The sequence below is a fragment of the Hemicordylus capensis genome, chromosome 2, assembly GCF_027244095.1.
Source record: "Hemicordylus capensis ecotype Gifberg chromosome 2, rHemCap1.1.pri, whole genome shotgun sequence".
In the NCBI taxonomy this organism is placed as follows: domain Eukaryota; kingdom Metazoa; phylum Chordata; class Lepidosauria; order Squamata; family Cordylidae; genus Hemicordylus; species Hemicordylus capensis.
Genome location: NC_069658.1, coordinates 50561225 through 50575173, shown reverse-complemented (window position 1 = coordinate 50575173; position 13949 = coordinate 50561225). Strand labels below are relative to the sequence as shown.

General features: G+C 45.1%; 1 protein-coding gene across 2 annotated transcripts in view; it reads left to right on the top strand.

The window, feature by feature from the left end:
• FCHO2 (FCH and mu domain containing endocytic adaptor 2) overlaps positions 1–13949 on the top strand; it is a 140675-nt gene that overhangs the window by 16311 nt on the left and 110415 nt on the right. The window lies entirely within an intron of this gene.

The window sequence follows — 13949 nt, the reverse complement described above, 5'->3', positions numbered from 1 at the left end:
GCAGTCCATTTAAATCAGGCATTTCAAACATAAAGGCAATCCATGACTGTGTGATAATGCTCACAAAACTGTCGCTTGTTGAGGATGGAACATAACATATGGAAATAGCTGGGGCTGAGATAGATAAAGAGCTCTGAATGGAAAGCTGATTCTTGCTCAGGCAACCTGGTCTTGGTTACAAGGGCAGTTGCAGGGCCAACCCACTGTTTACCAGATGTTGTAATTTTCTTGTCCCATACTGGCTTTGAGTGATAAATATTGAACAGGTTTTCCTACTCACTGTTTCTTGTATGATTCAGGTTCTCTGTCACTAGATATTTCTAGACTAGTGATCATTGTAAAACCCAGACAATTTCAGAAAGTTGTGCAATTGGCTTGCTGATAACTTGCCTATTTTTAGTAGTGAAGCCTTCAGTGTTCTATCTAGTTTCTAACCGATAAACTAAGGGCAGCATCCAGACTAATTATAATGACTAATGTTACCGAGAAGCCTATTTGGGGGCCGCTAACAGTGCTTCTTCACCTGGTTTGGAGCTAAAGGCTTGTAGTTTCCATTTTGTCTCTCTGAATTCACGGGATCATGGACTCACCATTTGGCTTTCATGAGCTAACGTGCATGGGGGTATGTCGCTTGGCAAGAGGCATGAGGAAAGATAACTCCAGGTCAAGTGTGACTCATAACTATAGGAGGACTATTCCTCTGCTTGCCTCCTTGATTACAACCCGAGTGAGGAAGCCGAAGTAGACACGAGTTAAGCGCTATTCTTCTAACTAGAATGGCCAAATACTCCCTTCTGTTGGCACATCAGATCAATTCAAGCTTATCACCTTCGCAGGAAGGAATAAGAAAAGAGATAACAACCTCATCTCTCTCCAACAAGAAATGTTAATGGCTGACTGGAGGACCGGGAGGCACGGCTTGAACACAATGTGTTCATTTGTCTATCTCAGATATCACCCTTTTCAGCAGAAAGGTGTGGCTTGCATTTGTCTCAATGGCAAGATGTAGTCTATTTCAGCCCTTGAGACCACCAAGTAGTGTCTCTCTTCTCTGGATTCACCAGTTGCATGTTCGTGTGTCTTGGCATCAGCTGCATTACCTTGCTGTGCCTGGATTATCATGCCCGTCCTGCTTTTGGCCTCCAGATCAGTTCTTTTTCCGCTAAGTAAGAGATCCTCAGGATGGGTAGTGAACTGAGCATGCTCGAGACAGAACTGGACCACGTGACTTGTTTGTGGGCGTAGCCTCCTCCTGGTGGTTTCCCTCCCCCTCCCCCTCCCCCCCTTCCTCTCCGCTTTGCTCTGCAAGGGTGGGGAAGGGAGCTGCCTCTATTTGGAGCCAACAAACAAACAATCAGATAAGATATCCTACTCAAGTTAATCCTTTTAGCTTGCATTCCGCTTGATTGGCTACTTACTAAAGTATTTGCATTTGTTTGGAGGGGTCCTGGTCAGCGCTACTTCGCTCTCTCGGAGGAACTTTCTCAGCTGTGCACGTGTTCTCTCACCTCTTGTTGTTGCTGCGCCTTAGTCCAGCATGACTGCTTCAGCTTCCCCCTCGACTGCAGCTATGGCTCAGACAATGGGGATGGACACCTTGGGGCGGCACTTAGCCAAAGCCCCCAAGAGGTCCAGGCGCAGTGGATGCCAAGAAATAGAGGCACCGGCCTGAGTGAGTCCTTCCAGCGTCTGAAAGAGCACAACGTACTTTTAAGGGAGCGCCTGTTGATTCAGGTGGCCAGCTGGAAATCAAAAGCGAAAGCAACTAAATGGAGCCAAGTGGAAGGCTGAATCAAACAAGCGCCTTCGCTTTGAGGGAGACGACCAGAGCCCGGTGGGCACTATCCTGGCGTCTCATCTTCCGGCCATTGGGGCCTCAGCGTTTGAGGGGGAACCGGCTGGTCCGCGCATTCCCTCCACGCTGCATGATGGATTGCTCACATGCTCCCCGCACAGCCTCAGCAGTCACCACTGTAAGTAAAGACCTTTTCTCACCCAGGATTCTCAATGGCTGCATGAGTTTTTTCGGAGCAGTGGGAGGAAAGTGGTCTTGTGGCAGCAGGCATGAATTTCCCCCCTTTGCTAAGCAGGGTCCACCCTGGTTTGCATTTGAATGGAAGACTGAGCGCTGTAAGATATAAAAGTTTTCCATTGAGCCACCTACAACCTCACTTGCTACTCCCCTGGCATGGCCCTTACCAGTTCTGCGGGGGCCTCACCCCTTACACACAGGGACACACATGACTCCCAAGTTGTTTCCACCCTTGCCTGAACCCAGCCCATGGCTCAGGGGTTTTTTCCTCTGTATGAGCATGGTTGGTGTATGCCCAGATTTTTTGCCATGCAAAACCAAGAGAAGGCGCAGGGATTCTTTCCTCTCTTCCTCCCACCCTCGCTGGTGGGACAGGAGTTGTTAACGCCCCATGCTCCCCAGTGGAGCTAGTGTGGTGTAGTGGTTACAGTTCTGGACTAGGACCGGGGATACCCGAGTTCAAATCCCCATTCAGCCATGATTCTAGCTGGGTGACTCTGGGCCAGTCACTTCTCTCTTGGCCTGGCCTACTTCACAGGGTTGTTGTGAGAGAGAAATTTAAGTATGTAGTACACCGCTCTGGGCTCCTTGGAGGAAGACCGAGATATAAATGTAATAATAATAATAATAAGGCGGCCTTTCAGTCTCACACCGGGTCAACTTGCACCATTTCCCTTTTCCCTTCCCCCCCAGTCACCTCAAGTGGTGCAGCAGGGAAATGCTTGATTAACAAGTAGAAGGGTGTCAGCTCGAATCCCCACGGGTAGCTATACAGGTACCAGCGATTTACGAAGAGCCTGAAAGGCATCACCTCGTACCCTCCCCTTCCCCAAAGACCGGGGAGGCCTACAGCCCAGTTACCACCTGACCATCAGTCAAAAAAAGGGGCTCCTTGCAATCTCTGGCTCTGGACCCTACTGGGCCATTGGAGCCAGACAAGGAGGAAGGGGAATTATCAGAGGGGGATGTGATGCCGCCCATTTCTAACTCTGCCAGACCTTTTTCCTCAGCAGAACTCAGAAGGTTTTACTGTCTAAGGCGCAGCGCACAATCAGTGCTGTCTCCCCGTCGGAAACTGCAGAGCCGTCTTCACCCCTTGACTAACAAGTTTTCCCTGCAGCTGATCTGGTAACATCCACAGTTACATTCCCCCCTCTATTTCACAGGGTGATGTGCGCGGAGTGGCAGCGCCCGGCCTTGGCCAAACCGATGGTTGACCTCCCCAAGAAACATTTCCAGTCCCAGGGGGCCCCTCAAAACCTTTGGCCATGCCTAAGGTTGTCCCTTCCGGGGGCTCAATTGGTCTCCTACCCTCATAGGACAGGGACCTCTCTAGGTCCAGGACGACAGGCACTGACACTCCCTTCTCTTGAAGGTCCGAGACGCTTTCAGCCACGTCCCTCAAGATATGCACCACCAACCCCATCTTGCTCAAGCATTCGACTCTGGACCAAGGCACTGTTCAAGATGGTCCCTCCCGACCGGCCTAAGGTTTCATCAGGGCATTAACTAAATGGCCAAGACTGCTGCTCTTAGGGCCAAGTCTAGCTTAGATTGTACACAGTCGAGCCATAGCGGTGGGTGTGGCTGTATACAGGTCTACTTGGCTTAAGACCTGAAATGCTGACGATAATTCTAAGTTTCCTTTGATTACTGCTCCATTTGTGGGAGCTACCCCTTTTGGTCCCACTTAGACCCAGTTTTTGGTTAAAACATGGGATAAGAGTAGGCTATGCCTTCTTCACACAGAGAGCCCAATGGGTCCCCTGTAGTTGGTCTGGTTCCCTTTCACCCTTACAGACAACACTACTTCACACTGATTCCAGCGGTACAGCTCTCTGCCGGGAGGCTGAGTGCGCGAACTTAGTGGCCAAAGGCCACAAAGATGCTTTTCTGTCAGAAGGTTCAGATTTCGTAATAGTGTATTATATAGGAAAGTATAACAGGATGGTATCGGAGTTCTAAACTTAATGGCCTACTATGAAGCCTCGCATCTTAGGGATATTTTGTGGTTAATAGTAGACCTGGAAAAGTTCTGGGTGAAGATGAAGGTTCCCAAGGAACATCTTGGTAATTTCAACAACCAGTTATTGATATTTGAATTTATTAAGAGTTCTAAATCTGTTACAAATCCACCTTAAGTACCACCATTAAGATCTGGGGGATTTGGCATAAAATTTTTGCCCTCCCATATTTCCCCTTGTTAACCATTTGTAGTCATCCCAAATTTCCAACTTTTGACTCTCCCTCCCGATTACTTGATGTCTTGGAGGTGTCACGCAATAGATTAAAGGATTTTTATTCTTTCGATACGCCAATTGATTAGAACCATTTTGGGAGAAGTTTATGAATAAGCATTGCTCTTGGTTAAATTTTCTTCAGTTTCACTCCTCTATTTTACATCCTGTTGTAGTTAAGCAAGCTAATAGGAGTTTGACTATGTTTGTGGAATTAATATTAAAGGCTTCAGAAGACTCTAAGGGCCTGATTTCTAGATTATAGGAGATTTTAATAAGCCAATCATCTGATCCATTAACTGGCCTTAAGTTGGCTTGGGAAAATGACCTACAGCAAACTATTAGCAACTTACAATGGAAAGGAAAACCAAAATGGAAGCTGGTGTTTTCTACCTCTTCCTGAATTAGAGAGTATTTTGTTAAGCTCTCTCTCAGGTGGTATTTGACCCCTTCTAGAGCAGCCCACATCAATCAGAGTTGGTCCTCATTATGTTGGAATGGCTGTTGGGATAGGGGTACATACTTCCGTTTATGCTGGTCTTGTTCTGCTTTTGGACAGAGTTGTCTCTATTACATATATTTTCAGAAGTTAGTTTGACATTATCATCTAAGGATCTTATAGTTTTTATGTTAACTGAGGCTGGATTTTCCATTGCACTACATTGGAAGCATAAAACTATGTCGTTGACTTCTTGGTACCAGTCTTTGTGGCACGTTACCATATCTGGGGAAAATTGACTCATATTATTTGTCTTCGAACAGATCAAGCTAATTCTCCTGATTTTTCTTTATGATCTGGTCAGTTTTATTCTGTTCACAAATCAAGATAATTTTAGTTATTCTCCTCCATCTAATTATTTACATATCTGGAAGGATGGTTAATGGATGTTTTTATGTATCGGTCTTACTATTATGTGTATATATTGAAAGAAAGAAAGAAAGAAAGATACTACAGGTCTAGGACACCATTCCGGCTTCAGACACCAATCAACCAATTGAATATATCAAGCCTCCTGGCTTGCCTTCCACAGAGGGTTGATCTCACAAAGAGAGATCCACTCCCCACAGGGGTGCCTGAGGTCCTCACCTTTCTCCAGGCCGGCCTAGACCTTCCTCTGCAACCAAGCATCCTGAGGCACCAAGCCTCCTCACTAGCCTCGGTTTTGCCATTTTTTCTTCCACTGACTTGGGCCAACTGAACCTGTGCCCACTCTCATACAAATTCCTGGGGGAGCGACACACCTGTCTCCTCTCTAGGCAGGCATTCTTTGCCTGGAACTTCAACTGAGTTCCTAAATGCTCTCACGAAGGACTCCTTCGAGCCCATTGCTACCAGTCCAATGAAGCTCTTGTCTTATAAGGCCCTCTTCCTCGTAGCTATTACCTTGGTTCAGGGGTTTCTGAGCTAGGTACCCTCTTGGCACAGAAGGTATATTGCACCTTCCAGCTAGATGCAGTGCATCATGGCCTGAACACCACCTTCCTCCCAAAATGTTAATTCTCACTTTCATAGATCCAGAGTTGACATTCTTCCTTCATTCTGCCTTTCCCCTGTCCAGTGAGGGGAATGATTGTAGCACAAGCCTTATGGGCCCAGGGCTTGGCGTTCATCACATCAGACACATTCACAAGTCCAACACCCTCCTTCTCTTTTTCCGTCTCTCCTCTTTGGGGAACAGAGTTTCTAAAGGCACCTCGACTGGCAGGATCGGATCATGCATTCGCCTGGCCTACTCGGATCTCAACACTCGGTTCATAGCGTGATCGACCAGAAGCACAGCTACCTTTGTGACCTTTTTTCAGCCCATCCCACTATCGGGGATCTGCAGGGCAGCAGCCACCTGGCCTTCCACTGCTCCGTTCCCCTAGGCACTATAAGGTTCTGACCACTCAGCGGCACAGGCAGCCTTGAAGTGCACGGTGCTTTGACAAGGGGTTTGAATACATCCTTCCCATCCCAGGGATTAGTGTCTTCAGCTTGGGCACGTCCCATCCTGAGGATCTCCTACTCAAGGGAAAAAGGAACATTGGTCTTACCGTGAAGGGTTCTTTTTCCCTGTAGTAGGAGATCCTCAGCCCCACCCGGATGTATTTTCAGGAGGTAGAGATGCACAGATGGTTAACGGGGCCAGCTGGAGGATGGGCCTGATCGGGGACGGAGGCAGCCCCTCAGGAGTAGACTCCTAGGCTGTTTTTTGCACTTGTCTATCTTATTCTCTAACCTCTCGTCCGAGTTCTTCCCACTTTCTTCTTTACCTACAGCTTACAGAGTACTTACACAGAGCTCTCTCCACTCGACATACCACCTTGCTCAACAGCCCTGGAACTGGGGTTAGGACGGAGGAGGCTACACCCTCAAACAAGTCACGTGGTCCAATTCTGTCTTGAGCATGTTCAGTTCACTACCCATCCTGAGGATCTCCTACTACAGGGAAAAAGAACCCTTCACGGTAAGACCAATGTTCCTTTTTCCAAGCCCGGTCTGTGTAGCACACTTGGCTGCAGTAAGATACTAGTTCCTCTAGATCAGACCTCTTTTGGACTTTTTTTTACTCCCTTACTCACAAGGCTTACCCAAATCCCCACTTCTGCCTTCTGCCTGTGCTGGAGGAAAGAGGTCCCTTGGCATTGGTCAAGCTACAACGGTCACACACCCCACCAGAAGGAACTAGGTATACTAATCCCTGCCCTGAAACTTCTGGCTCCCCTCTCTTCCTGCTCTCTTGGAAGTCCAAAGCCGTTCTCTAAGACCGTTTCTCGGGTCAGCCTTGAGTGGATTTAATATGGATCTCAAGTCAAAACCCCTCTTAATGAGCTTCAGTTTCATCCTGTTGATTTAGTCTTAGTCTTGTTAGTCTTACAAGTTAATATTGTGTTGCTTATAATTAAAAGCTCTCTTCTGTACCCCTAAATCCTAAAATAAAGCTGAATCCATTTCTGAACATTCAGCTTGGTCAGTCATTTCCGAGACCAAAGCTTTGCACAAATTTATTCTAAGGTGAGCTGCTCCATTTAAACTCACTAGTTCCCCACACAAGCCCAAAAAGTCAGTTAGGGATGTTTGCCAATTCCCCTGGAGCAGTATAATTAAGCACCATTAAAATCAGTTACTGACTTAAGTCGCATTGATATCAATGGGACTTAGCCCCAATGAACTTAGTTTGTATGCTGCCAGTGTATTTTGTGCAGACCTGTAAATGCTGTCACTGGAGCTTGTTGACACTTCCCAGCCATTGTAATGAAGTATAGTGTACAACTGGGAGTGACAGATGTGTTTGAATGATAAGATTGTTTTTTTCTGGAACATCTCTTCTGGAAGCTAGATGTGCTGAATTAGCACATTCAATCTTTGATTACATTTATAGTCATGATTACATTGACATAGGAACATAGGAAACTGCCATATACTGAGTCAGACCATTGGTCTATCTAGCTCAGTATTGTCTTCACAGACTGGCAGTGGCTTCTCCAAGGTTGCAGGCAGGAATCTCTCTCAGCCCTATCTTGGAGAAGCCAGGGAGGGAACTTGAAACCTTCTGCTCTTCCCAGAGCGGCTTCATCCCCTGAGAGGAATATCTTGCAGTGCTCACGCATCAAGTCTCCCATTCATATGCAACCAGGGCAGACCCTGCTTAGCTATGGGGACAAGTCATGCTTGCTACCACAAGTCATGTGCATAAGAACAGCCCTGCTGGATCAGGCCCAAGGCCCATCCAGTCCAGCATCCTGTTTCAGACAGTGGCCCACCAGATGCCTCTGAGAAGCCCACAGGCAAGATGTGAGGGCGTGCCCTGTCTTTTGCTGTTGCTTTCCTGCAACTGGTATTTAGAGGCATCTTGCCTCTGAGGCTGGAGGTGGCCTATAGCAACCAGACTAGTAGCCACTGATAAGTCTGTCATCCATGAATTTGTCTAAGCCCCTTTTAAAGCCACCCAAGCTAGTAGTCATCAACACATCCCATGGCAGAGAATTCCATAGATAAATCATGTGTTGTGTGAACAAATACTTCTTTTGTTGGTCCCAAAATTCCCGGCTGCCTGTCAGGGAAGCAACACACCACTCCTGCAGACAAAGAAGGCAGAAAATTGGATGTGCTGGGCAGGAAGCTATATTCCACCTCTTGCCTTTTTGTCAAGGTGGCCAGTTACTCCACCTGTATGGCAAAGTACAGTTATTGCCTCTGGGAGAGCTTGGGAAATGGTCATGATGCACTCCCTCCTGAAGAATTCAAAGCTCAATTTAGGAAAACACTGCAGAAAGCAGGTGATCTCACCTGTCAACAGCTTAGCACTGCTAAGCACTTGGCAGAATCAGAATTTTGGTCAGTTGCTGCTGCCATTACCGTGAGACATCACGCTTGACTCCAGTCAGCTTCCCTTCAGCAAGATATGAAGGATAAAATCAAAGGCCTTCTGTTTGATGGCAAGGGCCTTTTCTCAGAGGAAACAGATGCGACAATGGAAAAGATGAAGTTGAAATTTACAGCAAAAACTTTTACTACTTCTTCTGCCTCAGCGACCTATGTCTCCAAGCAAAGATCCTACTACCGTCCCCATTCTTCGTTCAGACCTCAAGAATGGAGGGATTAGCAGAAGACATACCAACCCTTCACAAAGCGGACCTCTCAGTAGAAAGGTAAATTCGCCTCAGCCCAGCACAAAAAACAGACAGAGGCCAACAAGCAGCATCTTTGAGATTCAGGATCACTCATCGCAAACACTGCCATTGTCGGACCATCCGCTTTACTACCCCTCTCAGAACATCAGGGAGGATGATGTATCGGCCTGCAACACCACTCAGCCGACCTCCACTAGCCATCAACACTATCAGATTGGCGAGTCATGCTCAAGCATGGCGCAACATAACATTGGACCAGTGGGTCTTAAAAATTGTCACGTCAGGCCATGCAGTAGAGTTCAAGACTCACCCCCTTTTCAGGGGTACACACTTCACGAGTGCAACGCCTGCCTTACTGAAGGAGGTTCAGGAACTCCTACACAAGAAAGCAATAGTCCAGGTGCGATGGGCTCACCGACAGGAAGGTTTCTGCTCACGTTATTTCCAAATTCCAAAGAAGGCTGGAGGAATCCGGGACCTGAGACATCTCAACAAATTTATCCATGTGAAAAAGTATTGGATGACAAAATTACAGGACATCCTGCCACTTCTACATCGGGAGCAGTGGCTTGTGATGTTAGCTTTAAAAGATGCCTGTTTTCACGTAGGGATCAGGCCAACCTGCCAAAAGTACCTAAGGTTCACTGTAGGGACCTTGGTATCAAGTCCTTCCTTTCGGACTCTGCACTACCCCGCATGTATTTACCAAATGCATGGCGGTGGTAGTGGCCCACCTGAGAACAAAGGGCCTGAAACTTTATCCCTATATAGACGATTGGCTCCTGATGTCAAGAGACAAAGGAGAGTTACTTTCTTAGATACAGTACATGTTGAATCTTCTCCAGGACCTCAGGATTCAGGTCAACTGGAAAAAGTCTCATCTAACCCCATTGTCCACCATCTCCTACATAGGAGCTGTACTAGACACCGATGTAGGAAGGACATTCTTGCCAGAAAACCACTATCAAGCCATCACAGTGATGGGCCGTCAATTTCAAGCTAATCCTTTACAGCCAGCGAGACAACTACAACGCCTACTTGCCTGATGGCTTCTTACAAGTCAACTGTACACTAAACTCGTTTGAAGATGAGGAAGCTGCAGCTATGTTCTTGTCTTCTTTCCAACTGAACAGAGACAGTCCCAGAAAGCTGTTACTCGTGTCTCTACAGATCTTTCAGTCATTGTCCTGGTGGACATGGAGACTCAACCTTCTCAGTGGAATCCCATTTAACGCACAGGCTCCTGCAGTGTGGGTCACAACAGATGCTTCGCTCAGAGGTTGGGGCGGACATTGCAATGCCAAAGTGATGCAAGGTCGATGGACCAGCTCCCAACGCCAATTTCATATAAACTTCCTGGAACTGTTGGCGGTTTTCCAAGCCATGAAAGCCTTCCTTCCAGTGCTCAGGGGGAGGGTGGTACAACTGCAGTTGGACAACACTGCTGCAATTGCCTACCTAAACAGACAGGGTGGGACAGTCTCCCATCTGCAGTTGCCACAGGCCTGTCTAGTGGCTACTCAAGGATGGGCCTTCTCTGCTGCTGCCCTGAGGCTTTGGAATGTGCTCCTTAATTAAATAAGAGCCTCCCCATCTCTGACAGCTTTTAAAAAATCTTTAAAGATGCATCTGTTCACCCAGGCTTTTAATTAATATTGTCTTAATGGTTTTAATGCTTTTTAATATTATTTTAAATTTTGTAAATGGTTGTAATGTGTTAAACTTCTTTTTGTTGTTTTAATTAATGTTTTACTTTTTCTGTTCTTATTTTGTTGTAAACCCCCCAGAGATGTAAGTTTGGGGCAGTATAAAAATATGTTAAATAACAATAAATAATAATAATACATGTAGTACACTGGGAAGCACCCCCTTGCCTGCTTGTATTCTACCTTCATAACTGGTTTTATTGGCTATTTAGAATATATAGAGCTTGTTTACTTGAAAGCTAGGTCTTAGTTGAAGTTGTCAGCTAAGTAAAGGTTTTAAACGCTATTTTCCAAGAAAATTGCAAAAGTGGGGTAGTACTCATCTTCTTGTGCCGAGTGTCTCCTTTGTGATAAATGGGGACCGCTTGTGTGGTTCTCCACACACTTCCCTGCTAAACCCCCCACAAAAACTACTTCAATATCAGTTTGCAACGCTCCAGGGAGCAAAATTCCCCTGTTCTGAGCCTGGTCTTCTCCAGATCTGCTTCCAAACTTAGCTTGTCCTCCCCCACCCCCATTTTCTTGTTGGTTTGCTTATATATTTGCTTGCTTGCTGTTGCTTTTAAGAGAGAAATCAAAAGTTTGCTGCCTCCTCTGCTGAGCCTTGACTTATCAACAGCTGCTTCCAAACAGCTCTTGACAAGACTTTTTGAGAAGATCATACTTTTTTGTTAATGTCAAGTAACGTTTATGAAGATTTGTATACATTCTATTTAAGCTTTAGAATACTTTATATATGTTTTAGATCTGAATGTATTGGCCCAGCCAATCTGTTCCTATAGTTACCAAAAGGAATTTTAATGGACAACCCCAAGAATTTTGTAGGCAAGCATAGGCTTGTAATGCTTAATAAAATACCAATGAGTTAGGAATTCTTTCCATCACAGCATGTCCTCAGCACTGATTTATGAATAAGTTGGTTTGTTGTTAGTCAACACTAATAAAAAGCACACCACTTACAGGTCCAAGTCTTTTTTTAACTTTGCAGAATAGCACAGAAAATATTGATTCATCAGTTTCTTTCCCTAATAGAATTATAAATCAACTCTGTATTTTGAACAAAGGGAACACATTGTCTGGGTTAAAACATAACACAGAATCTTGGTTTATGCTAACCGTAGTTAAGAAATCAAACAATATTTGGAGCGTCTGGATCTACAAGGGGCAAACTGTGATTTTGAGCTGCTCGTCTGCTTCTGCTCCCATCTGTTCAGGGCTCGGTTTTAAGTTCACTCCTGCTTTTGTGGTGCACTAACCTCTTGAGGCAGAGTAATAGTGGCTTGTGAATTCAGACATAATGAGAAATGACAATTAACTGTGGTTTGCATTCCATCTTCAAACAATAGTTCAAGATCCTTATTTAGCACGCCAAACAAGCCATATTAATGGGCAGGATCAGGTGCTTTCCCATAATATAAAACCATGGTTTAGCTAAAACAATCATGGGTTTGCATTGTATCTTAACACAGCCACATATTTGGGGGGGGGGGGTGGGTTTGCAAAATCTGCAATAATATAATGGAAGCCAGAATTTGCACAAACATACTTGTTTGCAGATCTTATTTTTACTTGAATTTTTTAAGAATGTGGAATTGTTCTAGGAAGGAGAAATCTAGGATAGATAAAGGGGCTGGTCAATCAGTCTTTTTTATTATTATGGTCCAAGACCAGCCAGCAAGAAAAACAATTACAAGAATACTAAAAGCAATAAAGTACAATAATACAACCAACCAAATACAATACCCCTATGCCACCAGATAAGCAGCCTGTATTCTCTATGTACAATTGATGGAGAATTTAAACTGTTGCTTCTTTATATTACAAGCTATCATGGGTGCACCTAGGTAATTTTGGAGCCTGGACCTAAAGGCCTTTGAGCCCTCCCCCCGCTACAAGTTAAGCATCATTTTTAACACATTGGTTCTTGAGGGCACAAACCACACCACCCAGGACAGACTAAAGATGATTTGGGGGGCCCCAGGGGTTGTGGAGGCCCTGTACTTTGGCCCCGAACTCCAGGGGTAAGAGCAGCTCTGCAAACTATGGCACAGAATTTTGCAACTTTTAAAGTAATTTCAGCATTGGTATCTGAAAGAAAGAGATATGTACTTAAAATATCTGTCCTGCCTGGATAATCTATCAAAGTTGGGAATATAAATAAGGTATGAATGTTCTTATAGAACAGGCCTACACAACATAAGGCCCGGGGCCCAGATCTGGCCCATGGGCACTTCCCCCCCGGCCTTAAGTTTTGTGGTGACTGAAATGAGGTGCAAAATGCTGCTTTGCTCCATGGCTCTGGTGGGGGTGAGCCCCCTTTCAAAGTTAACCTTTGCAAGCTTTGAAAGTGCACGAAAGGCAGGAAGGAGGGTTGCTAGCAGCCTCCTTGTCTTTCATACTGTGGGTAACTAATAATAACATTGATTAGTATTTTTAATACTTTTCTTTATATTTAATAATTAGTGTTAATATAATAATTAATGTGCTGAACATTGACCTTGGCCCCCACACACTAAGTTGGGTGTTTCCAGCCCACTGTGTTGTTTGGGTTGTGCACCCCTGTTATAGAACAAACAATAGCGTAAAGCATTCTTCATCGATTCCACCATGCCCAAACTACAAGAGCACAAACTTTGAGAGTAAAGCATACATAAATATCTCCTCTCTGGAAGGACAGAAAGCATCACATTGAAGTGCCAAAATAAACGTTCTCCAACATGTTGGGAATTAAAGATCATAAAGGTATTTTGCCAGAGTAAGAGTTCTGCTAAAATGCCATACCATGGTACAATGCTTAATCTGGTCCTTGTCGTCCTGCAGGGCTACATCCTAAATAAGGTCCCTAACAATCATTTCCTTAGCCTTTGAAAAACCTAAGGAAATCAGCAACTCTGTAGTTTTTCCTCTACTGCTATCCTCCATCCCAACACAAAATTGTCTGTTAGAATGGAGGATGCATTGTGGGGGCGGGGGGATTCCTCAGAACTGCATAAATATATTCACTTGTAGTTTCACTTTTTATTCTCCTCCTCCTGTCTCATGCATTTATATCCAGACTCCTCCTCCTCACTCAGATCTACTCCACCATCCCCTGCAAATCCTCCATATATTGACCTTCTTTGTCTTTGCACTTTTAGAGAGAAAGGGGAGGAAGGGCTTGACTGTGGGTGTGCTGTATGTACACCACTTGCAAAATAAGACTGACCAGGTCTGTTATCTCTCTCCCTCATATACTGTTGTGAACATGTTCATAGAATATAATTATGATTGATATTCATGATATCTTTGACTACATTCTTTATTATTATTTTAATCAATTTTTATCAAACCTAAAACTGGAAAAACTGTATTGCAAAA